Genomic DNA, 27,420 nt, shown 5'->3' on the forward strand with positions numbered 1-27,420 from the left:
GGACATTATAAGGAACGGTTATGGCAGTTCAATATTTTTCTGTCACTTTCTTAAAACTATTTTAATTTTTTTTTTCAAAACACAATGTATTTGTTTTAATTAATGCTTTAATAAAACCTTTAACTAGGCCTCAAAAACTTAGGGGAGAAATATATTATTTTTTTACATTTCATATTTTAAAATTTCATGCCTGAAGCCATACTATCCTATTTTCCATCCATCCATCTACAATCTCTTTTTCCTATTTTTGCACATGGGCCAAGGTGTCATGTCAACATTGAAAATCATCTAAAGCCAATATTCACACATGCGAGAGGTTAGCATTCAAGTTATTGTTCTTCCATAAAACACACGCACACACACACACACACACACGCACACACACACGCACACACGCGCACACACAGTTACACGTGTGGCCAGTTTTAGAATGTCCAGTTCTCCTACTGCATGTCTTTGGAATATGACAGGAAGCTGGAACACCTGGACAAAACCCATGCAAATGCAGGGACGGCATAAGGACTCTATACCAAAAGCATCCCAGCTAAGAATCAAACAAGAGAACCTCTTGCTGTGTGGTGACAGTACTACCGACTCTGCTATTTTTTACTGATTCAAATGTATAGAAAATTATTTCACTGACTTTTGATTGCCCCTTTGTGTTCATTTCAGAGTTTTAATTGTCAAACAGCAAGATGTACGATTTCTTCTCAGTCCTCAGGTCTTGTAAATGGCATTCAGGACTTGAATGTTCTCTTTAAGGCAGCTTTTTAATATGTTAGACCACCCCAATTTGACCCCAAGGAAGCAGAACAAACTGAGATCAGTATGTGGCACACTTATGACAGTTACTTGGCTTCCTGCATAAACTTGCCTGTAGCCTGATAGATTATTTTCTGGGTTTTTTTACACTGTACAAACAGGTACTTTAAGATGATGATGTCATCATTCATGGTTTTACCCACAAATCTCACAGATTCTTACATTGTAACCTGTCCTGTGCCCCCGGAGTCTTGATCTGCATTTCCCAGTTTTACTGTGATACTCTGATTGGTACCATTGAATCCCCTCCTACCACACCTGATTGTTAACACATGGCCTTAGTCAAGCCTGTAGATGTTTTGCTCTAACTCTTGCAACAAAAGGCAGGATCATCATGGGCATTTACTGTCAGATATTTGACACTAAACACATCAATGATCATCTAGTTAAATTAATAAGCTTGATGAATGAAATCCAGCAGCTGTGAAAGTAATTTCTGTTGCAGGCAAGACCTTGTCCTGTCCCCCCATGTGCTGGGCTTTGCTGCCCTAACTTAATGAATTATATTAACTATGAGGCTGTATGACATTAGGGAAAAGTGTCACATGATTAATATGTGATGCAGTATCTTTAAAAGAGAATTGTTCGTCTGGGATGTGAGTCATCTGATAAGTAGGTATCTAGGATTTGAGAGTAAAGGATTAATGGTGAAGCACTACTCTGTGTGTGCTTTGTGTTTCTTTAGATTGCCATGCAGTGACCTGCCGCATCAGTTAATCAAATATTTCCCACTACAGATAAGACCTGGGATCAGAAATAAAGGCATGGTGCCACCGTGTCGCAGAATGTCTGATACAGGTTTGAAGTTGTACTTTATATTCCCGCTGAGTATGGCAAACGACAGAAATATATTTATCTGCATGTGGCACTGCTGCTGTGCTGTGGTAAATGTAGTTTGCTGTTCATAATGGAATATAACAACTGAGTGAGAAGTGGATCTGTAATATTATTTGTTTGCACTTGTTTTTACATCTTTATTAAAAATTCACCGCAATACTTTAATTTGTGACGCAGAGAAATCTGTTATCTGCAATTTTCACAAAATATACATTTTTGAAACAGGAAACTGTTTGGCTATAGGGGGGTGATGTTGTACAGAAATTCCAGGCATTTATTTCAAGTTAACCTTTTGCAAATGCGGCCTAACAGTTTAAATTAATGCGGTATTGCACTCACATGGCTGATTTGCTTTAGCCAAGGCTGTCAAAGAACAGTGATTTCCTTTCTATATCTTTCTCACTGTGTAGTTTGTCAAGACAGTGTTTGCTGTCTGTCCTCGTGTGTGTGTGTGTGTGTGTGTGTGTGTGTGTGTGTGTGTGTGTGTGTGTGTGTGTGTGTGTGTGTGTGTGTGTGTCTCTCTCTTTATATATATATATATATATATATATATATATATGGGTCTACTGCTTTTGGTCGAATTACATTTGGTCGAAAATGATTTCAGGCAGCCCACTTCGCTGAAAATGCATTTCATTTGGTCAAAAAAGGAATATAACCCCTGCCCCACAGCAGTGCGACCCTGGAGTGAGAATATAAAGTTAGGGGGTGTGGGGGGGCACAGCCCCCTACATTGGGGGTGTGGGAGACACAGCCCCCCACATAATTGCAGTGTATTCACCATTATATACTTGTGTATCCATTAAAAATACATTGAAACATATAACGTTAGTAAAAACTAGTTGCAAAATAACACTCCCAAATATGAGGGGCTATGTCCCCCCACCCCCACCCCCACCCCAACTTTATATTCTCACTTCAGGGTTGCACTGCAGTGGGGCAGGGGCTATAGTCTATTTTCAATCAAATGTGCTTTCAGTGAAGTGGGCTGCCTGAAATAATTTTCGACCAAATGTAATTTGACCAAAAGCAGTAGACCCATATATATATATATATATATATATATATATATATATATATATAATATAGATATATATATGTGTGTGTGTGTGTGTGTGTATATGTATATATATATATATATATATATATATATATATATATATATATATATATCAAAACACAAACGAAAAACTGGAAAGTTTTAAACAACTAGGAAAACAATAAGCGAATCCAACAGAACGCAGCCACACGATGAATCCAAAAAACCTTTACTTGCTAACGTTTTCGTGTACAAACATACATACACTTCTTCAGACAAGTAATTACTGAAACCTCTTGTGAGTTTAAATATACTCACATACCAACAATTATATCCAATTCACTAAACAATTTCTCAATTAGATAATTTATCAATTAAATAATTCATTTTGATTTTAACCTCCCTAAAAACTGCAACTTAATATAGTATATTCCCTAAAAGACATACATTTCCAGTTAAAAACTAAAATTCAAAATGCCATATCTTAAACTGTATTACAAACTATCCAGCAATATATATTTGATTAATAAAAACATAATTATTATATAATATAAATGCATACCAAATTCATATTGTACAAATAAAATAATCTATAATGCATTCACCCATTAAAACAAGAATACCAAATCAACCTCTATATATTTATATCACTTTTGTACAAGCTTAATCCGTCTAGGAATTTGTAAGTATATTTATATAATACAAAAATATATATACATACATACACAAAAAGTTTTTTATATTTTATATTATATATTATATATTATATATTATATTTTTGTAAAAATACTATTACCTAGTAAGAGCTTTTTGTTTCAAAAGGCATTTTATAGAACACATCCCATTAATCCCTGGGTGGACATAGGCATTTGTTTTAAGTTGCCATAACAACTCACTTTCCTCCAATTTAAGGTGCCAAGGACCACCCCTAGGGTTGATGTCTATTTTCTGAACAACATTAAACAAAAAACTATGATTGTTATTTTCAATAATATGTTTTGCTAGTGCATTCGTTATATGACCTTTCGAAATAGCATATATATGCTCATAGATGCGTTGTTTTAAATGTCTTTCTGTTTTACCAAAATAAAAAGCGGGGCATAGTGTACAAGTAGCAAGGTACACCACGCCCTGGGTAAAACAGTCACATCTCTGATTTATATAATACTTCACTCCTCTAATAGAAAAAGTAGTTCCTGTTTTAATAAATTTACAATAAGGACAGCGTCCACACTTAAACATGCCTTTATTTGCTCTATGGGTCCTAAGAGGGGATTCCAGTAGCATTTTTAATGACGAAGCTTTTTTATATACTACTACCGGTTTATTTCCTAAATTGTTGTTTGAATACAAACTCTGTGTTAAAAATTCCCAATTATTATTTAGAATACGACGAATATCTGATGCCAATTCATTATATTGGGTAAGAAAACTAATATTAAAGTTAGCTTTAGTTGTGTTATCTTTGTTGTTAATGTTAATAGTATTATTATTTAACTTGACTCAGGTCCATATCTATAACTCTTTAACACAGAGTTTGTATTCAAACAACAATTTAGGAAATAAACCGGTAGTAGTATATAAAAAAGCTTCGTCATTAAAAATGCTACTGGAATCCCCTCTTAGGACCCATAGAGCAAATAAAGGCATGTTTAAGTGTGGACGCTGTCCTTATTGTAAATTTATTAAAACAGGAACTACTTTTTCTATTAGAGGAGTGAAGTATTATATAAATCAGAGATGTGACTGTTTTACCCAGGGCGTGGTGTACCTTGCTACTTGTACACTATGCCCCGCTTTTTATTTTGGTAAAACAGAAAGACATTTAAAACAACGCATCTATGAGCATATATATGCTATTTCGAAAGGTCATATAACGAATGCACTAGCAAAACATATTATTGAAAATAACAATCATAGTTTTTTGTTTAATGTTGTTCAGAAAATAGACATCAACCCTAGGGGTGGTCCTTGGCACCTTAAATTGGAGGAAAGTGAGTTGTTATGGCAACTTAAAACAAATGCCTATGTCCACCCAGGGATTAATGGGATGTGTTCTATAAAATGCCTTTTGAAACAAAAAGCTCTTACTAGGTAATAGTATTTTTACAAAAATATAATATATAATATATAATATATAATATAGAATATAAAAAAACTTTTTGTGTATGTATGTATATATATATTTTTGTATTATATAAATATACTTACAAATTCCTAGACGGATTAAGCTTGTACAAAAGTGATATAAATATATAGAGGTTGATTTGGTATTCTTGTTTTAATGGGTGAATGCATTATAGATTATTTTATTTGTACAATATGAATTTGGTATGCATTTATATTATATAATAATTATGTTTTTATTAATCAAATATATATTGCTGGATAGTTTGTAATACAGTTTAAGATATGGCATTTTGAATTTTAGTTTTAACTGAAATGTATGTCTTTTAGGGAATATACTATATTAAGTTGCAGTTTTTAGGGAGGTTAAAATCAAAATGAATTATTTAATTGATAAATTATCTAATTGAGAAATTGTTTAGTGAATTGGATATAATTGTTGGTATGTGAGTATATTTAAACTCACAAGAGGTTTCAGTAATTACTTGTCTGAAGAAGTGTATGTATGTTTGTACACGAAAACGTTAGCAAGTAAAGGTTTTTTGGATTCATCGTGTGGCTGCGTTCTGTTATATATATATATATATATATGTATATATATATAAAACACACACAAACACACATGCATGTGTATGTCTATTTCCATTAGATGTTGTTTATAGGGTATGAGGTTATGGGTGAGTTTTAGGGTGAATGGGATGGAGTTCCAGATTTTGGATCCATAGGAGGAGTGGAGGGTGTCACATGCAAAGTTATTAGATTTTGTGACTAGAAAAGGTGTTTGTCTGTTGACCTGAGAAATCTGTTGGTAGAGCAAGGAATTACGTTGCTGTTGTTGGGGTATTTATCTGATTTGTACATTAGGTTGTATGTACTGACCAGTGAAAGAAAGTTCAGACATGGTGCAGTTCAATTCTCTGAAGTTGTTTTCAAGCCAGGCAGTGCTGTGTTCTGTATTGGGTATTAGCAGCAAATGTTTATATTTTATTGTAGCATTGTTTGAGTAGGTGGGATTATGTGGCTTGCAGATGTATAAAAATGTCATACAGAAGGGTGCGGAGTGAGCTAGTTATGACAATTGTTTTCATAGTGTCATATGTAAGTTAAGGCATTATCTATACAGGGCAACAAGTTTTTTAGTTTTTTTTTTTTACTGCTTGTTTCAGGTAAAAGTCTGATTTCCTATTTTGATCAGTTATAAAGTCCAAGAGTTTTGTGTAGGTTAATAGTTCAGTTTTGGTACAGCTGGAAGAGGTTTGAATACATCTAGGATTCAGAGCGTTAGTGGGCCAACATGGGTTGGTCATTTAGTTCAATGGAGAGATTGTCTGATTCAGAGACAAGGTAGAGCAGCACAGTGACCACCTCATTATCCATCATTACCACGTATCTGAATCGAGCATTGCATTGTCAGACGTAACCATGCTAGTGGTCAAAGGCATGCTCCCATCATTACCACGTATCTGAATCGAGCATTGCATTGTCAGACGTAACCATGCTAGTGGTCAAAGGCATGCTCCCATACATGCACACACACACATTCATACTTCCATGCACACACACACATCCATTCAGCTCTATTCATGCACCTACAGACATGCATACACGACCACACACGTCCACACCATACACACACATATCCATTCAGCTGCATTCATGCTCCTGCAGATATGCACACACATGTACTAACACCCACACAAACACGTATATACACACACACACACACACACACACACACACACACACACACACACACACACACACACACACACATATATACACATGCACATACATACACAGGCATTCAAACATTCTCATGTAAGTCCCCACATTCTCTCTCAAGCTTACAGAAACATGTGCCAACACATACACACATCCTTTCAGCTGTGTTCATGCTCCTACAGACATGCACACATATGTTGCATGTACAAGCATACTCACTGCCCCCCCCCCCAGCCCTGTTATACTTACCTGAACCACAGCTATTCCCATAGGAGGGCATGAGTAATTCTTACCTGAACCATGACTGCTCCGTAGGACGACATGAGTAATACTTACCTGAACCATGACTACTCCCATAGGAGGCCTTGAGTAATACTTACCTGACCCCTGACTGCTCAGTAGAAGGACATGAGTAATACTAACCTGAACCATGACTACTCCCATAGGAGGGCTTGAGTAAAACTCAACTGAGCCATGACTATTCCCATAGGATGGCATGAGTAATACTTATCTGAACTACGACTGCTCCCATAGGAGAGCATGAGTAATACTTGCCTGAACCACGACTGCTCCGTAGGAGGACATGAGTAATACTTACCTGAACCATGACTGCTCCATAGGAAGACATGAGTAATACTTACCTGAACCATGACTGCTCCCATAAGAGGGCATAAGTACTACTTACTTGAACCATGACTGCTCCCATAGGAGGACATGAGTAATACTTACCTGAACCATGACTGCTCTGTAGGAGGATGAGAATACTTACCTGAACCGCGACTGCTCCCATAGGAGGGCATGAATAATACTTACCTGAACCATGACTACTCCCATAGGAGGGCATAAGTAATACTTACCTGAACCATGACTGCTCCCATAGGAGGGCATGAGCAATACTTACCTGAACCACGACTGCTCCCATAGGAGGTCTTGAATAAGTGGCATCTTTTGACAGTGTTTGTTTTTCTCCAGTAGAAAAAAATAATTGGGTAGTAGAGTGATTGATGAGTTAGTCCAGAGCTGCAGAGATTTCCAGGGGACAGTGCATGGCTAATTATCACTAACCACTCATCTGGACTGCTATATTAGCATGTGGTTTCCCCAGTGAGAATGCTCCCTGCACTATGGCCCCAGCCAGAGGAAGAATACATAAAGCATGTTATACAATAATAGCACCAAGCAGATACGTGATATAATACAGTTAGTGATGAAACAGTTTAAAGAGTTTGTAAAAATATATCAGATATATAAAATCATAGCTATTAAATTCATTAAACTTCATAGTACACTACAGTCTGGAACGCTTGTATCTAAATTAAAATTATTTATCCAAGGCACTAAAGTGTGCAGTTAAGTGATAGAAGATAAAAAAGATATTATCTCATATGGTTCATGTATTATCTCATATGGTTTAGGCATTATCTCATATGGTTTGGGTATTATCTCATATGATTTAGGTATTATCTCATATGGTTTGGGTATTATCTCATATGGCTAGATATTAGCATATATCATTCAGTACACATGAGTAGATTTATTGCATGCATGTGAAACAAGGACTAAACTGGACGATTGACAGGACGTTAGTCCATGACGATATCTTATGCATTTGGGGGAAAGATAATGGTAGATGTTCTTATCAGCTGACACTGGTTTTACTCCATCACTCCCACTTCAGAATCAGCTACCTTTAAGTGTAGCCATCAGAATGAAGGCCAAATCTGAACCGTTGTAACTTCTGAAAGGCAATGCGGTGGTGTAATCTGTTTCAGAGATTAGCAGTACATTTGGTCACATTGTTTCAAGACTGTTCCAGTTTAGGCAGCTAGCAGGAGGAAATAAATTGTGGGAATATCTAAAGCATATTACGAAATGAATAACAGAAAGGCTTGGAGAGTAGCATTTCTGAGGTAATATACAAGGAGCAGCTTACCCTACAGAACATGACGACTTTCTCATTAATATTGTAATCTTATTTACATGCTTAGTGAGTTTCCGTTCACAGTCAAAACTGCAACAAATTAACTTGATGCAAGTAGTGATTTACATCTGGCAACTTTCCTTCATTCAGTTAATATATCTGGTGGTGGCACCCCAGTGAGAATACAATAGCTTTAGTCTTAAATGCAGTAAAGTATGCATCAGACTGGCCCAGTCCATGTCTGAGTGTAACCAAAACTTCTTTCAATATGACTAGTACCTTATTTATGGTATTAACATAATATAATAATGTTGAAACAGCTGTATACTCTATTAGATTGCTTTGCCTACAGCATGATGCTTCACCTATATGGAAAAAAAAGAGTGGTTTCTGCACTGATCCTTGCAGGACACCTACATTGATAGATTTTGGTACTGAAGATTGTCCTGAATAATGTAAACTGAAACAGTCTTTATTTGACCTGTCTTCTCTACTCAGGCTCGAGTGTCTGTATTGTAGCTTCCTTTCTAAAATGCTGGATATTTAATCATTTCTGTATATCAGGCTGAACTAACTAACTGACTTCCCTAACTGTATTTGAAGTATATTTTAATAATACCAAAAGCCTGTAATGCTTTACACACCCCCTTAGCCTTGGTTACCTTGGTTTCCAAGCCTGATCTTGCATGTGCCTTTTTATCTTGCATTCCATTGCTATGTACATCTTTTCCTTGAGAAAGGAACATTCTGTATTTCTGTATTTTCTGCACATTTCATACTTATCTTTCATTTCTAATAAACTGTCTTTCTTTGAAACTGAATGCATACATGTCTGACTCTATATTTTCAGGCCTTATTCTAGCTAAATGTACTACAGTGAATTTACTGAGAATACCCTAACTCTAACAGATCCCCCTGAGGTCCCTAATGAAAGTTTACAGGGGCCTACTTTTGTAGTTACCTTGCATCTGTATTGCTAACTACTGCATACAGCTTTATGCTACCTGATTCATAATCTGAAAATATTTTTTTTATTTGGTAAATAAACTTGCAATTTTAATTTTGACCACTAGATGTCACTTCAGTTTGTCTTGAAGTCTGTTAACTTTTATAATTTAATTTCCATATTACCTAGATTAATAGTCTTTAGAATCTTTAAGTCTAAGTTATGATGTATGAGTGATACAGACAAAACCTCTACATTATTCTGAAAATGATTGTTTTTTAATTCTGTGGTTTTTAAAACAGATTAAGCCAGTTTTTTAAACTCTGCTGCCCTGGAAACAGCATGTAGAAAATGCCATACACATCTGTGAAGACTGGTAGATTATGGATGAAGATTGCCAGCCTAGCCAGATAGAATTGTGCATATAATTCTGTTATTTGTCAATATAAATGTGAATCACAGGCTTATTGTCTTAAATGAAAAAAATGCTGTTACAAAAATGTTGCAACAGTGCTCTCTACTGACCCAGTAAAAGCTTGTGATCCTTTGATCTAAAGTCGGCTCCAGTCCGGTTAGATGAAGGCTTCCTGCCTATTGTTTTAAGGCTAAAGTTAATGACCAGAATTTACATGTGGAATGTCCTTTAGTGCTCTAAGTGTAAAAGAATGTAAATGTAGTTTCTGTCAGCCCAGGAACACCAGGAAAGTGTAAAAGATGATGTAATGTTTTAGCAGAACTGCAGTTTCAATTTAAACAGTGAGAACCAGAGATTATTAAGCATTTTTGTCTGACTATCCAACTCATCAGCACTGCCTGTTGTCTTAAGTAAGTTATCTTAGAAGTGTGTTTTCTTGTAGAAATAGCTAGGACTATAAAGATTAGACTAAGTGTTTTTCTGTGATGTCAGAGCTGTACTACTGATTTATTTTAAGTATTTCTATGTGATCTCTGAACTCTTTTGACTGGCACTGTGTAGTAGAAAGTATTGTCTTGTGGTTTTAATTATTTATTATTAAATATTTTAAAACCCTTTAACTGTGGTTGGTTTGTGTAGAGATAAGTTAAGCTCTAAAAGTACATTGCATGTATATAAGGATCCTGTACCGGGTCACTCTAATAAGCCTTGAGACTGTTTAGTCACACTTACCAATTGGATAATAATATTGCACAGTAATAATTGGACACCCTTTTAAGGGCCTTTGAGTAGCTGATAAATATTAGCTGGGTGGTGGCAGTGATTTCTACCGTATAGTCTGTGTAAAAGGGGCAGAGCTGGATAACCTGTACCAGCCTTCCTCAGGAGTGTCTGCGTGTTTGTATATAACTCATATCTTAAAGAGAGAGAGTGTGTGTGTATGTGTGTGTGTGTGTCTGTGTGTGTGTGTGTGTGTGTGTGTGTGTGTGTGTGTGTGTGTGTGTGTGTTAACTACTTGGGTAGGGACACGAAGCACTGGTTGGACAGAGAGGTTGCTGGAGGTTTTAGCTTGCCCAACTAGGCTGAGATGTGGACACTATAGCTGTGCCAGTGGGGAGTCTTATTGGGGACCTGGGGAGCAAGGGAGTGACCAGCCTTGAACTGACTGTGATCTCTGTGTGCTCTTAAGGGGAACTGCACTTTACTATGTGTATTTGTTATCCTTTCATCATATATGAGATGCCCTCTCTGGTGTTAGTGGTGAGGATTGAGGCTCCTTGGTTGCTGGGCCAGGGCACGGGCATCACAACATCCTTAACCTGTCTTTGTGCGTCTTTATTTAAGTTAGACAGAGTACGAACTGTTAACCCTGCCAATTTTTCATTCCTATCTCTGTATGATGCAATGGTAAAATTACACTGTCTATTGTCTATGTTTTTACCTTATGGACTGGTGCCTTAGTATACCATGATGCCTCTCTCTTATAGCAAATGAAACCTTTTCCTGTTGTTCATAGATTTTAATCTTTAAACATTGAACTGTTTAACCCATTTTCTTTTTTATTGTATAGCCTATCAAGCCTGATGGCTATTTTCTGAAGACTAATCATATATTGTATTAACTTGTGTCTATAAATTTTTATCTAGATTTGCTAATAATGCTACTTACTTTTTTTATATTTTATATGCTGTAATAGATGCCTGTCTCCTAAATTTGTGTTTGAATATTCTATGAACATATATGAACTATAATTGTTTACTAAAACCTATGCTTTCTGTATTTCAGGTCTATACCTTTGCATTTTCTGTCAGTGTCCTTTTAATTTTCTGACTAATGTACAATAATTATGTAAAGTGCACAGAAATCTGTAAATTAATTAAAAAATTAAGCCTGCCCTGTTATGCCTTGAGCATATTGAATAACTATTACTACCTATTATCTTAATAAGCCTGTAATAAATAATTCTGTCACTAGAATTGTATGAAGTACTATGCCTATTACAAATAACTTCGTCCCTTTACCCTTAACTAATGACTGAATAATGTAATTCTGTTACTTTACCCTTAAAACTAATGACAGAATAATGTGAAGTAACTGAATATCATTATATTCTGAAATATGACTGAAATGTACTGTACTGAACATGCATAACTGAGTATGAATGTTATATTCTGACTCTTGACTGAAATTTACATTAGTGTGATACATATTTATACTGAGCATTTAAAATAGCTGTGTATATTTATTTATTTATTTATTTTACATTTGCTAACCGGGCTAGTCTAGCTGGATATATGTCCATTTTCAGTAGAGGTCCGGGGAGAAAATCTCCAAGCATGAACAGTGACAGAGTTAACAATGCATAGTAACATAAAGAATCACAGTACAGTATAGTATTAGTCTTAAAAGCAGTTATAATAATACATTTTTAAACTATAACAAATTTAGTAAAAATTCTACTAAATAATTATACAAAATACAGTAGAAGATATGAGCAAGTCTCAGGTAGGGGAAGAGAACATAAATGTTATTCTCATAAATCAAAGAAAGAGTACTAACTAGTTTTGGAGACATAGGTTACAGGAGTAGGGAAAGGGGTAAGAGTAAAGGTGAAGAAAAATATCAGTCTGGGTTAGTGCATGGACAAAGCCAGTGAGTTTTTAGATGTTCTTTAAGATGTTTTTTAAAAAGAGAAGTAGAAGCAAGGGTAGATAATTCTGAGGGAAGCTGGTTCCAGATTTTTCCTGCAGTGTTTGAGAAGAATGAATCCCCAGCTTTGCTGTTAGCTTTATTTGAGGAAACTAGAAGCTTATTAGCAGAGCGTAGTGTGGATAGATTTGTATAGGGTGTAATTAGATTGGTAAGGATAGGTGTGTTGTTAGGGTAGTATAGGATCTTTTGAGTAATAAGTAATTCTTGACAGAGTATATGATTTTTCAATTCTAGCCATCCTAGTTGTTTGAGGTTAAGGCAGTGGTGAGTTTTAAAGGGGGAGCTTGTGATGAATCTAGCTATGCTATTATAACAGGTGGAGAGTTTAGAGAGGTTGTTTTTGGATAGGTTAGTATATATAACAGAGGCATAGAAATGGGTAGAAATTAGGTGGGTTTGGGCAATAGTTTTCCTAGCAGAAGGGGTTAGGAAGGGTTTGATTCTATAGAGGGTGCCAAGTTTTTTGTTAACAGACTTTATAGTGGAGTTGATGTATTCATCATAGCTGAGATGATTATCAATTGCTGCACCTAGTAGGCGGGTTGTAGTATCTGGGGTAATGTTGGTACCATTGTTAGAGGTTATAAAGAAGAAAGGAGTAGGTGATTTGCGAGTAGGGTAAAAAGCAGTAGTTTAGTTTTTTTGGGATTTAGGAGGAGGCAGTGTTGCATAAACCAGTTTTCAACATTTTGAAAAACAGTTTGGGTAAGGGAGTGGAGAGTGGCTATATTCCTGGCTGTACAGATTAAGGTGGAGTCATCAGCTGGTGGCTTGAGGTATGTTCATGTGTAGATTGTTAATAAATAAAGAAAAGAGTAGGAGACCTAAGATAGAGCCCTGGGGTACTCCAATATTAACTGGGTGTAGTGAAGACAGATTGTTCTGCCAAAGTACTGCTTGCGGTCTATTTTCCAGATAAGACCTAAACCATTGTACAGCTTGAAGGTCAAGAGAATGGGTATTTAGTTTGTCTAGTAGTAAGTTATGGTTAACCATATCGAAGGCTTTCGACAGGTCAATAAATAGTGCAGAGGAAAAAGCGTTGTTACGATTTTTATATATAGAGTCGGTAAAGGATAAGAGGGCAGTCGATGTGCTATGGAATGGCCTAAAGCCATGTTGGCAGTTTGCAAGTAGGTTATTTTGTAGTAAGTGGTTAAGTAATTGTTTGTGAATACATTTTTCCATAATCTTAGCTAAAGGGGAGAGTAAAGCAATAGGGCGATAGTTTGAAAGCTCAGTAGAAGGTCCACCTTTGTGTAGAGGGATGATGTGGGATATCTTCCATAGAGCAGGGACTTTGCCTTCTGAGATAGTTCTGTTAATAAGGATAGAGATGGGATAGGCTATGGCTTTTGCGGCTATTTGTAGGAATTCAGATGGGAGACGGTCAGCAGAAGGGGTGCAAGGTTTCAGTTTTTGAAGTAGCTTACAGATGAGGGATGTAGATACAGGTTGTATCTGAAAGGTAGGCAATGAAGTATTGCAGGTATTTGTTTGGGAAGTAGTGAAAGGTGGTAAAGAATTGGCCAGGGTTAGAATGGCTTCTGTAAAGTAGTTATTAAAGGCATCAGGGATCTGGTTGGAGTTATTATGGTTGAAACCAGTTGGGTCTGGAGTAGTGGTGTGGCCTGGCTGAAGAAGTGTGTTTATTCCAGACCAAAATTTTTGTGGAGTTTGTTGGCTGGTTTGTTGTAGTTGAAGGTAGAAGTCTTTTTTATCTCTAAGAATATCCTTCTTGGTGGCATTTTTTAGCTGTTTATAGTGAAGGTGGTTTGTTGGGCATTTGGTAGCTCTCCATTTAGCCCAGATTTTATTTCTAAGGAGTATCTTCTGCCTAGTTTGTTTTGTGAGCCATGGGGCAGATTTTGTTCTTATTCTAGTAATGCGATAAGGTGCATGGCAGTCGAGGATTTGAAGAAAGTTAGTATTAGAGTAGGTAACAGATTCGTCTAGTTTTAGATGGGTTAGTGGTGACCAGTCACATGCTTGCAATTCGGTTAGGAAGCTGTCTGGATTAAAGAATTTTTTAAGCGGGAGGTTTTGAGGTTATGAGTAGTTGGAATATGGACTTTTTGTCTAATAATGTAGGCAAGCATGTGGTCACTAATGTCGTCGGGAAGGGTTCCTGGAGTATAAGTTTCAGGGTGGCTATTAATAAGGATCCAATCCAGAGTAGTTTCCTTGTTGCTAGGTTTGTGGATTCTTGTAGGAGTTGTTATTAATTCTGAGAAACCAAAGAGGTTTATGTGATTGGTAGGATTTAGAGAACTGCAAGTGGACCAGTCTATGTTAAAGTCACCTAGTACAATGGTCTCCTGGGGTAGTTGGGTAGAGAGGTGACTGAGTAGGTTCTCAAGAGTATTGGTATTATTACCTGGGGGTAGATACATACAAAGTAGATAGATAGATTTGGAGTTTGGTTGTTAGGATTTCAGATTTGGTGGCAAATGACGGAAGCACATTGATGGGGGATATTTGGAGGTTAGATTTATAGAGAATGGCTATACCTCCACCTTTTTTGATTTTACGGTAATTTCTAAGGATGTTATAGTCAGGAGGGGTAATTTCCTGGTCTAGAGTAGATGGTTTTAGCCAAGTTTCTGTAAGACATAGTATGTCAAATGAGTGTACATTAAGGAGAGCATGTAGATGGGAAATTTTATTGTTAATACTTCTAATGTTAAGGTGAGCTATCAAGAGGGAGTTACATGGGGGGGGCGGAGCCTAATGCCTAACTGATAGCAGCAAGTTTTTGAGCTCCTTATATTTATACTAGAAATAACAGGAAAATCTTATTATTACTAAGTAATTTTTGATAAATCTTATATGTGAAACTATTAACAATAGAATTACCAACTTTGGAGAAGAAATTCCGAAATTTTCCTGTCAAAAAAACCTGAAGACTAACTAAGCTGTCTAGTAATGAGTAACTCTAAGAATTCTCACTCAGACTCTTCTCTGAAGAAAGAAATCCAACTGATATCAACTACTCTTCAAGACTTATCTCTGAAGATGGACAGGTTTACTGAAAACCTAGAAAACCTTAAAGATAGTTGCCAAAAACAAACTGAAGTCTTTAAGGAAATTCTGCAGCAACAACAATTAAAAATAACTGACATTGAGTCATCTCTAAATGATATTGATGGAAGGCTAAAAGAAGAAGAGCTTCATAGTGAATTTCTATTACAACAGAATACTTGGCTAATAAACAAAATAGATGATATGGAGAATAGGGAAAGAAGAACAAACATAAGAATTTTTGGAGTCCCGGAGAAGACCGAGGGGGAAGACATCATTTCATTCTTGAATTCATGGCTACCTGAAATCTTAGGCTGAAAGAAGGCTTGTCTTATGGAATCGAAAGAGCACACAGAGCCATCGGAAAACACTTTCTGCCTCAACTAAATCTTTTCCAAGATCTATAGTGGTTACATTTCTGTCATTTATGGACAAGGAACTGATATTGAGAACTGCATGGAGAAAAAACCCAGTCATTTACAAGCTATCCCAAATAAGATTTGATAATGACTATTCGCCAAGACTCTTGGAACTAAGAAAGAAAACATGGCCCTTAGTGAAATTCTTAAAACAAAACAAAATAAAGGCACAGCTTGCATATCCTGCCAAAATTAGAATTCAGCATAGTAATGACATGAGATCATTCAACACCATTGAAGAAGCCACTTCCTTCATTAAAAACAACAATATAATCCTACTACCAGATGAAATGGACTGGTCAAATTCAACCTCCTTAAAAAGAACCTCGGGAAAAAACACTTGGACTGATGTGAGGAAAAAAAAACAAAAAACTGATGTTAAGAACATTGATGAATCAATTTCTCTCAAAGCATTAACTAAGGTATGATTCTTATACATAGCCTTAATTTCATTACACTTCAGCCACATAATTAGTTTTCTCTTTATTTAGGAAGTATCATAATCTGTATGTTAACATATTAATATGGTAGTGGTTTGATAGAATCTTCAGATGCTAGAGTTGTGTGTTTTTTTTTCTGTTCCAGCTTTCTTTAGTTAAACTCTCACAAGAGTATTAGCATTTAAATGAAAGGCCACTATTATTATAAAGTTATTAACATATTGATTAATAGTTACTGTGCAAAATTTTATTAAATTAAATCCAATTCTTTATAGTCTGTCTAAAAAAAAGGGCATTCCTTGAATATTTCTTCAGGAATATGTGAGAGCGTTGTATAGAGTAAGAAGGAAGTGAATAGTAATGAAGAAGAAGTGAATAGTAATGAAGAAGAAGTGAATAGTAATGAAGAAGAAATGAATAGTAATGAAGAAGAAATGAATAGTAATGAAGAAGAAGTGAATAGTAATGAAGAAGAAATGAATAGTAATGAAGAAGAAGTGAATAGTAATGAAGAAGAAGTGAATAGTAATGAAGAAGAAGTGAATAGTAATGAAGAAGAAATGAATAGTAATGAAGAAGAAGTGAATAGTAGTGAAGAAGAAGTGAATAGTAATGAAGAAGAAGTGAATAGTAATGAAGAAGAAGTGAATAGTAGTGAAGAAGAAGTGAATAGTAATGAAGAAGAAATGAATAGTAATGAAGAAGAAGTGAATAGTAGTGAAGAAGAAGTGAATAGTAGTGAAGAAGAAGTGAATAGTAATGAAGAAGAAATGAATAGTAATGAAGAAGAAGTGAATAGTAATGAAGAAGAAGTGAATAGTAATGAAGAAGAAGTGAATAGTAATGAAGAAGAAGTGAATAGTAATGAAGAAGAAATGAATAGTAATGAAGAAGAAGTGAATAGTAGTGAAGAAGAAGTGAATAGTAATGAAGAAGAAGTGAATAGTAATGAAGAAGAAGTGAATAGTAGTGAAGAAGAAGTGAATAGTAATGAAGAAGAAATGAATAGTAGTGAAGAAGAAGTGAATAGTAATGAAGAAGAAGTGAATAGTAGTGAAGAAGGAAAAAAAAAAAAAAAAAAAAAGGCAGAAAAATCGCCTTCTAGCGTTTTAACATTCTAATTGACAGTTGGAGACTATTATTGCTTCATAGTATACCCTCGAGCTTTCTAGTCAGTTTTGTCACCTCATATCTTCACTAATATAGCCCAACATTCCATTATAAGTTAAGAAACATGTCTATAAGCTGAGGCTTGTAGAACTCTGCATTAGTTTTGCGAGTGGTGCGCTTCGCGCACTTTTGCAGAGTCTTTTTTGTCAGTTAGAACATTCAATGAAAATACTAACTGTGACCTGACTTCTTAGCCCCTTTATGTTTTAATCTGTTCTCCAGAAGCTGAGTAGTTCAAGAATTGAGTAGATTTTAGCAAAAGTACGAACAGGGAAATGTATAACATATAAAGAAAAAGTATGCTACACATGTTTAAAATAAAGGGGAAAAAATATATATATATATATATATATATATATATATATATATATATATATATATATATATATAAAAGCCCATTTAGTTACTTTCTTCTTGTCAAGAAATACCAAAAGTGTGGCAGTGTAGTTAACTAATGCAAGCAAATACATAAATTCAGTTTTCAACTGCGCTATGTCTGTTAAAAGTGAGATAAAATCCCAACTAATCATTGTAGTGGAGCTGCCAGATTGTATCCATGATTAGTTACTGACTGTAGCTCAGGGTTTGATTTTGATAGCTCCCATTTTCTTACTGTGTGACTCTGAACTTCTTATTTAGACTGTGTTTGGGTCATCCATGTAAAAGGGCATTTTAGGTCAGGTAAGCTTACCCACTTATCAATTAAAAAATGCCTATAAATGCAGTACCTGGCAGGAATGATACATGCATACTTCTGAATATTCCGCTTTTAGATGCCTACAAGCATCCGAATGCAGTAATGAACAGTTGGTAGTATATCACCTCTTTACCTGTTTTTTTTTTGTCTCTCATATAGGTAATTTAATTTCCTTTATAGCTTAATAATCTAGAGCAAGCTAATTGATGAGAGTTTTTTCAGTTTTGGCAGTTAGTGCTAATTTTAGCAATGACTGAATTTGCTTTGTTTGTAACCTATACTGCAAGTATTTAGTAAATAGTGTTAATATCGTGAGCTGTATAATGGACTAGCATTAACCTGCAGCAATGTGGAACTGACTTTGTTATTTGGTATTTTGGCAAATTTCACCTACACGGACCTTAAAATTGAATTAGTAAAACACCAATAATATAAAATAAAGCTATAATCAAAACATCCTGCAATTGGGAAACATGTCTATTTACGTAACAATATTTGCTATGTGCATTCTCTGCAGTTATAAGTGCATTGCTAACTTCTATGTATAAATTGTATTATTTTTGAAGATAAGCACAATCTGCTGTATTTACCCTTCACCTTAACAGTTAATGGGTACACCACTATGCCATAAATGCTCACGGTGATTCCTAATGATACAGTAATATCAACAGTTTTTTTTTTTTTCACTTTTATGTCACAGATGGGGAAAAAACAGGAAAGGAAATATGGTAGGGTCAAATGTAATTTATGTGCACACTATACGTTTTTTGGGAGACTCTATGACACATCCATGAGCTGCTCTTATAAAGTTTTAGAGAAATGTTTACATAAACAGTACACTATGTATGTATTTGGGTCTCTCCTCATTTGTTGAACTTGTGTTTTGTTGGGTGTTAGTTGGTTGAGATTGACTTCTTGAAAGTATGAGATTTGGTTTTCATTTATTGGAAACAGTAACAGTGTTATGTATGGTGTGGGATGGTAATGTGCAAGTCTATAGTAATAACATACCTCCTCACACCATACCTGATAGAAGTGTTAGCAGAACTTATACTAGGTATAGTAATAAGCAGGATATAGTCAACCACTACACAGCATTTTAGATTTAACGGCACTCCAGTAATGATCAGTAAATCTATGCTTGTCTCACTGCAAGGCAATATTGGAGTTGCTATATATAATTACTTTAGTTTTATACAAATTACTAGAGAATATTAGTAGCTTTAGAATAGTAGGTTTAGTAGTGTTTAGTTATTTAACGGGTTTAGGGGTTGAGGTGCTTTTACCCTCAGTGTAGTGTTCTTGACTGTTTTGACATTGGATTGGACATGGGTTTGGTGAATGAGGCCCATGTATTCATGTATTTATGTATTCATGGATTCTTTGTGACATGCAGATGTTATTTCAAATCATTAACTGTATTAAGATGTGTTACAACAAGTATTGAACAATCTTGAGTCCTGTTACTGAATATTTAACAACCCCAAGTCTGAAATGCTGTGTACTCCCATCACACTCCTAAGAAACTTCATAAATAATATAGTTAAATGATATAGGTACTCTTCACTAATTGCTGTAAGATTTAGAGATAAGAATTAAGAATATTCATTCACAATATTCACACATCTTTTGATGGGCCACTTAATCTACTAATAAGGTTAATAAGGTCAGTAAATAGGCATATCCCAGCAGTAACAAGGTACCAACCCTTTCAAGAGTACTCACACAAATTCTCAATTATATTGCACACATTTTTAGGTAACCCATTAAGATTATTTAATATTTATGTGTGTTTATATGTGAAAATGTTTTGGTGTAGATATAGGAGTATATTTATACATGTGTACACAGAGAGGCTATATAGAATGTACTTAGAATAGTAATTAAGGATGAATTAAAAAAGAGGACTAGTCCCTATAAGATAGTAATACTATCTGTCACACTAATAACCTGTTTTAAATGTGAAGTTCAACAAAATAAATGCAAATATAATCTAAATGTATATATTATTATGCATTTTATCTCTGTTAAGAGAAGGTCAACTGACATACTTCATGTAACATAACCACATTTATAGAGGGTAGATAAGCTGAAATATTTACTTCAGCTGTAATAGACATCTACTTAGAACATTCATTAAAAAAGTAACATTAACTCTAGTATAAGTACAAACTTCTAGTAAAAGATTAATTACTTTATTGAGTTGATTTATCAAGGAACATAGTACTAATGCATGATACAGTCTTTCATCAAATATTAATATTTTAAGATATCTTCAGGATCCAATTAATGGAGCTCAACTTTGAATATCCTTTTCCATGCGATTGCCGACGTTGAGGGAAAATCTGTTTGATCTTATCAGATCAATCAGATTAGAAGTGCTGTGCACTTCATGTTTGTGGAACTATGTAGTAAAGTTATTTTTCAGTCAAATAAAGTATATTGTTACAATATTTTTCACTTTTTATTTTTTTCAGTGGCCCAAACTGAAACATTTGTTAAACTATCAAAGAAACAGTTTTGTTCATTTCAGTGTTCTTCTCAGAGGAAAGAGGGAAAATTAACATATATGTTTTCACAGGTCCTCATAAATATTAGTTCTTTACCAATGTATTCTTTTAAAATTATAATATAATATCCTATAGAAATGACAGACATAACATTGTTGTCTTTAAATGTCAATGGCTTAAATAATACTACAAAAAGATCAAATTTACTACGATATCTAAAATTACAGAGAGCGCAAGTTATATTTCTACAGGAATCCCACTTTAAAACTGATGACAACTTCACCTGGATACCTAATAACTACTTAATTCTCTCTCACTCCTCATATAAAAAAAACTAGGGGAGCTTTAATTTTATGGAAGAAAAGTGTAACTAACCCACAAATTATTTACAACTATGAGGATAAAGAAGGGTTACTTTCAATTGTAATAATAAAATTTCAGAATAGAATTTGGACACTGGTAAATGTGTATTGGATTCCTGGAATAGGACTATCTACAGTTAAAAAGCAGATAGAGCTAATTAATAGGGTAAATAAAGGTATTCTAATAGTAGGAGGAGACTTTAACTGTATTCTAGATAGTTCTGAGACAACCAACAAGAGGAACCTACGTCTCTCTTCCACAGGTAAATACCTTAAGAAATGGACAGAAAACTTAAAATTAATTGATACATTTAGTTTCAAAGAATCTAACTCATTATTATACTCACATAGTGATTTTCGGTTTTATACTAAAACAAGAATAGATAAAATTTTTATATCCCCAGACTTAAATAGGAAGATAATAAAATTTTCTATCATCCCATGCCCACTCTCTGATCATAATGCCCTAATCCTTAAATTACAAATAGATTTTAAAAGACTAAATTTTGCCTCAAGAATACCAACTTACATTACTAAATTAAAACAATTTAAACCATGGCTAGACTCAGAAATTCAATATTTTTAGAAATAAATTCTACTGATGATCTAAAGAATATAATAATATGGGACACTCTAAAGGCCTTCTTATATGGTAGGATCATATCTTGGTTTAAAAACAAAACAAAAGAATGGGAATCAGAATTGCACAGTATCCAAAAACAAATAACAGAAATTAATACAAATACTTCTGACGTAAAGAATTCCCAGGTAATAAAAAAAGAAATTGAAGATTTAAATAAAAAATATAATAAAATTTTAACTCATAAGACTAATTTGGCTTTGGAAAAACTAAAATTTAGTTCACTTTCAACATCTCCAAAACACTTACATAACTTAGCAATGAGAATAAAGAAGCAAAATATAGAAAACAATATTACAAATATTATACATGAAGGAAAAGGTAATAAAAAAGTATCAGACATAAATGATATCCTAGAAGCTTTTAAATTTCATTATACTAATCATTTTGGAAACAATAAAGACAATACTATTTTAATAGAGTCAAAAATTAGTAATCCTATAATAAATAGATTACCTGAAAAATTAAAAATTGATATTGAAAAACGCATTTCCCTCAAGGAAATAAATGACAAAATTAAGGAGAGTAAAAATAATAAAGCCCCAGGAATAGATGGAATAATAATGGAATTATACAAGATATTCCCAAATTCTGCAATTTCTTTACTTCATAAGTCTCTAAATGAAATTCAAGCTCAAAACATAATTCCACCTTCCTGGCAATATTCATTAATTACTCCAATAAAAAAAGAGAACAAGGACCCCTCCCATTGTAGCTCTTATAGACCGATTTCTCTACTTAATAACGATTACAAATTGTTTATGTCTATATTAGTCAATAGAATTAAAAATCCTTGACTCAAATCATAAATGAGGACCAAACAGGCTTCATCTATGGCAGACATGCTTACGACAATATACAAAGAATCCTAACCATTATTGAAATATTAAATAGAGATAATATAGAGGCTCTCATAATCACGCTAGATATAGAAAAGCATTTGATTCAGTGAATTGGGGCTACTTATTTAGAATTCTAGAACTTTCTGAGTTTCCTCTAAATTTTATTAATATGATAAAGAATATATATAAAGATAATTTGGCCTATGTAAAATTAGGTCCATTTACATCAGAAGCTTTCAAAATAACTAAAGGCACTAAACAAGGTTGTCCTATGTCTCCCATTCTTTTTGCCTTATCAATAGAGCTATTTGCAATTACAATACGCAGTGACTCAAAAATTGAAGGCTTAAGTATTCATAATAAATTTAACTCCAAGGTTATGTCGTTTGCCGATGATATACTACTAACTTTATCACCAAATAATGAATCTCTTCATGAACTAGAAATGCAAGTGGAAAGTTTTTTTCTAATTTTCTGGCCTTTGTTTTAATAAATCTAAATCAAAACATATTTTATTTAACAGAAAGGGGGACCTCACTTGAGTAGATATCATATACTTGGAGAAAAAGTCTCTACTTTAGAATATCTAGGAATTATTATATCTGATAAAATAGATACTACTCTGACACTAAACTATAATAAAATTTTAAACTCAATAAGAACACGTACGGAAAATTGGAATAAATTGATTCTAAAATTTGAGGACAGATTGCAGCTAATAAAAATGATTCTTCTACCACAAATAAATTATATAGCACTAGCAATACCTATAATTCCAAATAAAAAAATTCTGAAAGAAATTAGCAAAAGCCTATTATGTTTTCTTTGGTATCCAAAAGGAATAGAATTGCTTTCTCATCACATTAGACCATGGGAATTAGGGGAATTAATTTTTCAGATATAGAGACGTATATCAAAGCCTCCATTTTAAACTAGTTTTAAACTGGGTAAATCCAAATTTCTCTTCTGCTTGGAAATCTCTGCATATGATTATTTTTTAAACGAAAACAAAATAATAAATAATACATCACACTATATTCACAAAAATAGATTTTGGCATATATTATGCATTAATCTTCAAAATAACATAACAAAACCTACTAATCTATCATATTTAAATAATATTTATAATTTATTCAGATCCTTTATAAACTCAAATCCTGACATAAAAGTATGGTTTGAACTGTTATTACCATTTAATACATCAAAGAAATTTAAAAAGAAAATTCATGATAACACCCTCATTAATTGGGAATCTAATAATCTCATATGTTGGGTCCAATGCATAAATAATCTTAAAACATTAACTAGTCAACAAGTTACAAATGAATTTAATATAATAAATGTAGACAGAGTAAGTCTCCAGAAAATTTTACTCTACTCTAAAAATTTATGCAAAATTATTAATGATTCATCCTTCAAGTCTAAGCCAAAACTTATAAACTATATTCAAGAACTGATTTATGATAACCATAACTGGCCAAATTCAACATCTAAACTATATAAGATTTTAATAGTCTACAAGGCTAAAATAGATCAAAGCACTTGGAATTTTATATCTAGAGGTTTATCAATAAATCTGTCAAATGATTGTAAAAATAATCTTCTATACTCCATTAAACTAACTTCTAATACACAAACATGGCGAATCTTCACCTGGAAATTTTTGCATAGAGCCTTTTATACTCCAAATAAAATAGCTAAATTCAACTCAAATCAAAATGTTATTTGTTGGAGATGCTCTTTAAGCTGTGAAGCGGATTGGTCTCATATATTTTATGATTGTATTAAAACGTTTTGGGAGAAAATTGGCAATTTTCTTCAAGCTATTTATAATGATACATTTGTTTTAACAAAGTCTTTAATTTTTGAATATAGATGAATTAGTAGTTATGAATAAAAGAGATCAATATCTTTTATGTACTATTCTGGCGGTTGCCAGAAAGTGTATCACAAGGAAATGGAAATCTGCAACTCCTCCGTGTTTTGAAGACTTTATATTTCTACTTAAGGAGACTGCACAAAAGGAGATAAAAGTCAAGGAAGAAAGAATGTTCCCCAGAAAATGGTCAGACAACCCCTGGAATAAAATACTTACACTCATAGAAGAAATGCAACTAGACACAATCTCCATCATATGAGTTCAAAGAGATATAGACTTTTGTGGACTTTTTTTTTTTTTTTTCTCTTCTTTTTCTCTGGATTTTTTATTAATTATTATTGTACTGTTTCTCCTTTGGGTCACTTGTAAATATTGTAAATAATGTTTTTGTTCCTTTTACTATTATTGAATTGTAATCTAATTTTACTGGTTTTGTATTTCTTCTCAAATAACAAAATAAAAATTTGTTGAGTAAAAAAAAAATAGGGAGTTACATGGTTTTGTTAGTGTAGAAACTATAGGCAATGTTAAATTGGTTGGGTTATTGGTGTAGTTAGTATTGGGGCCAGGGTTTGGATGAATATCACCGTCTAGGAGGGGGTGTAGCTGGGGGTATTGTAGAGATTTAAGGAGTTTATAGAGGTTATTAAAAGTTTTTTTGGAAGAGAAGTAGATAATGTGGGTTGCTCTGTGAAATTTTGGTAGCATATAGTTGGAGTTACAGGTTATGTTACTGTGGTTAAGGGAGAAGATGAAAGAAGATGTTAGTGTTTGATGGATGTAATGGTTTTGTTCAGGGAGAGAAAGATATTCAAAGGAGGTGAGTGATTAAGGTATGGTAAGACAAGCTATTTTGGTAGTTAAGAGTAGTATGTTTGAGAAAATATGTTTATTTGTTGGGGCCATGGTAAAAAGTAGTTTTAAGTAGGGAATAGTTTGTGTAAGTAGGTGTTGTAGAAAGAAGAAGAGAGTTATGGAAGAGATTGAGCAGGGTATAAAATAAGCAGGTAAGAAATTCGAGGAGGTTTAGATAAGAGGTAGAATTGGGAAGTAAAATAGTGTAGTGGATGGTTAGTAAGGGCAGAGAGTGGTTCAAAAGAGAGTTGAGTAGTACTAATTAGGAGCGAGAGCTAAGGGAGTGGCCTGGAGATGATATGGTAAGTGATAGGATAAGATGGAAGGGGGGGAGTGGTTAGTGAAGTATAAGTCTAAGACCCCTGAGGGTTGTGTGGGAATTGTGGGTAGGGCAGGGGAGCGGAGTGAGCCCGCAGGGCGAACAGAGTGGGTAGAAACAGGCAATGGAGCAGCTAGAGGAGAAACAATCAGTCAGCAGAGCTGAATACTGAAGGTAAGTGAAGTAAGCCTGAAGTGGGAAGGAGCAGAGATAAGTATGGAGTGTATTAGAAACCAGGGGAGTGTAGCAAGTTAGAATTAAGGGTATGGTGTGAAGTTTCAGAGTAGTTCTAGGTCATAGAATTATAGAGTAAAACAATCGGAATAACAAAGGGGTAAGCAGGAGAAATATTAGAAGGGACAGAGGTGCCACCTACTGGGCAAAGCTAGAATTACAAGCAAATACAGTAACGGGGGTAGGCTTATTGCCAGATTAGGGAAGGGGGAAAAGCTAGTAAGAGGGGTACTAAGAGGTGGAGTAGGAGTTTTCTGTACAAGGTAGCTAGTAGGGGGGGGTAAGAGGCTGCTGGCTGACCAGGCTCAGGGCGTGCTTTAGAACCCCTGAGCAACAGTGGACGGTAGTATGCTTTACAGGTAGGACATAGATAACATACTTTCTTATTTCCTTGAGAGTGGGAGCAGGGAGTAGAGGCTGAGAGATGAAGCCACGGTTATTTGTTGGACGGGACCTTTGTCACCAGGTAGGTAGGTTCTCAGAAAATTATAGACTGGAACAGCACAGTGAAGAGCAGGGTACTTGTGGGAGAGAGAGATACAACAGTGGTGGTAAGTAGCAAGAAGCAACATTAACATAAAATATGATATTAGGACAATAGTTATAACAGTTAGAAAATTGTACATCCACTTATTTATTAGAAGCTACCAGTATCATAAGAGAGCTTGTATTTTGTTATATCCATTATCTAGCAGTTTATACTCTGTAGGCTCAGTAGGACAACATATAACTCATTAGTTTAAAGTCATCATCTGACACACATACATGTGAAAAACAGTACAGCCAAAATCAGGAACAATGCGTAGAAAATGTCAGGATTGCTATATATTATCACCTGAATGAGAGTTAGGGCTGGTAGCAGGCTCAAAGTCTACACTAGCCTTTGGACAAGGAGTCCACACATTAATTGATTCAGCATATGACATAAGCTTCCTCGTGGTTAATGAGAATGCTAAAAGGCATTACCCAGCCTTTTAAATAGGACTTTATATATCTATTTGTAGTGATACCTATTTAAAATAAAACTTAGTATAAGTAGATGTGGTTTCCAGCCATCCTAATGGCCATGGTATAGCTTCAGCGTGGTTAGCGTGAGGCTGAAAAGGCTATTCCCGGCCTTTTAATTATGCAAATATGTGTGTAATAAATAATAATTCTAGTATATGACTGTAATTAACTAAAAGGTGATATGATACCCAAAATCCTGAAAGGCTGAAGCACAGGCAGCAGTTGCATCAACTATGGCATTTCATCACACACATAGTAACAGCCACGTGGGCCTCGAACTGCTAATGGTAATGCAGTTTAAATTGGATATAGAAAATACAAATTAAGTTATAACTAGTCAATACAGTTTAATTTGAAAGCAGATACTAGAAACTGGGCTGTAACTTCCTATTTGCAATCCAGCCAAAACTGGCTAGAAACATATCTTAAGAAATATCTACAGCTCCAGACTTGCAATCCAGCCATTACAGGCTGCAAAGT

At 34.4% G+C, this 27,420-nt stretch overlaps 1 protein-coding gene across 1 annotated transcript in view; it reads left to right on the plus strand.

Annotated features, from left to right (window-relative positions):
- Positions 1–27,420, plus strand: part of LOC122803946 (D-glutamate cyclase, mitochondrial-like) — a 316,311-nt gene that overhangs the window by 164,926 nt on the left and 123,965 nt on the right. The gene's annotated exons all lie outside the window — the stretch shown is intronic.

This window comes from Protopterus annectens, chromosome 6.part0, assembly GCF_019279795.1.
Source record: "Protopterus annectens isolate FY-2018-M chromosome 6.part0, PAN1.0, whole genome shotgun sequence".
Lineage (NCBI taxonomy): Eukaryota > Metazoa > Chordata > Ceratodontiformes > Protopteridae > Protopterus > Protopterus annectens.